Genomic DNA, 1,307 nt, shown 5'->3' on the forward strand with positions numbered 1-1,307 from the left:
TTTACCAGACAAGAGCATGAAATCTTCCTCTGTCAACTTTCACAAGCCTGCACTGGATGTTACAATCTCCACTCAGGTAGTTTCCAGTTCTCTGTTCCAGCATCCTTCTAGTTAGTGCAGACACATTTGAGTGTAACAAGTAAAGCTGTGTTATACTTCTGTGAAGTCCCTTCCTAAGCTGCAAAGATGATCCATAAAATACCAGACTTTTCATTAAGTAAATCAGCCCTCATTGTCTGGAACTAAAACAGAATAAATAGGTTATATTATTCAACATCAAAGTCTTCTCAGAAATGGACAGATTCCTTGATACATATGAATTACTACTGCAAAATCAAGAAGATATAAAAAGTGTAAATAACTCAGTATCAGTCAATGAAACTAAAGAACTAATTAAAAATTACTATCAAAGTAAAGCCCAGGTCCTGAGTAATACACTGCCGCATTCATCACGAAATTTATGGAAGATTTAATGCCATTACTCCTCAACTCTAATGAAATGAAAAGGTAAGCAGTACTCCTAAACACATTCCTGAAGCAAGTATTACCCTCATACCCCAAACAAAGAAGGATCAAACCTAAAAAGAGAATTATAGGCCAATGTCCTTAATAAACAAAGATGCAAAAATCCTCAATAAGATACTGGAAAACAGAATTCAGCAAATCAACAAGAAATTTCAACCATGACCAAGTGGGAATAATCTTAAGGATGCATGGATGGTTCAACACATACTAATCAATAAATGTAATACACTGTAAGAACAGAACCAATGACAAAAATCATACCATCAGCTCAACAGATGCAGAAAAAGCCTTTCACAAAGGATAACACCCATTCATGATAAAAAAGAAAACCCTACAAGAAACTGGAATAAATGGTCTTTATCTCAATCTAACAAAAGCCATTTATGAAACACCAACAGGCAGCATCATACTAAATAGTCAAAAAGTAAAAACTTTCAAACTAAATCAGAATACACACAAGGATGACTACTATAACTATCCCTTTTTAATACAGTTCGAGAAACACTGCTCAGCTCAACATTACCCTGCTCAATCTCTCTCTCTCCCTGCTGCAGCATTTTGGGAGACAAATACTGCAGGAAAAGGAGCCACAGGGAGGAGGAGAGCCCAGCCCTGTGAGACTTCATGTCAGTGAGAACACACCTTCCTGTGCCCTTAGGCTGCCGGTCAGCTGCAGCTACACTCGGTACAGCACGCCCTGAAATAACAAGGCTGGCCAGTGGACTTCAGAGGTGTTTCCCCGGGGGATGGTGGGCACGGGGCCCGGCTTTCCCCTACATACA

The 1,307-nt window shown here is 39.2% G+C and overlaps 1 protein-coding gene and 1 long non-coding RNA gene across 2 annotated transcripts in view; one reads left to right on the plus strand and one right to left on the minus strand.

Moving 5' to 3' along the window:
- Positions 1-1,215, plus strand: part of LOC106147090 — a 22,429-nt gene extending 21,214 nt beyond the window's left edge. The window contains exon 4 of the long non-coding RNA XR_001231825.1: positions 1,080-1,215. This is a non-coding gene — a long non-coding RNA (uncharacterized LOC106147090). The remainder of the gene's footprint in view (positions 1-1,079) is intronic.
- Positions 1-1,307, minus strand: part of Ptprg (protein tyrosine phosphatase, receptor type, G) — a gene marked incomplete at its 5' end in the record, with an annotated part of 676,568 nt that overhangs the window by 83,258 nt on the left and 592,003 nt on the right.

Source organism: Chinchilla lanigera, unplaced genomic scaffold (assembly GCF_000276665.1).
Source record: "Chinchilla lanigera isolate Chin_1 unplaced genomic scaffold, ChiLan1.0 scaffold00116, whole genome shotgun sequence".
NCBI classification, from domain to species: Eukaryota; Metazoa; Chordata; class Mammalia; order Rodentia; family Chinchillidae; genus Chinchilla; species Chinchilla lanigera.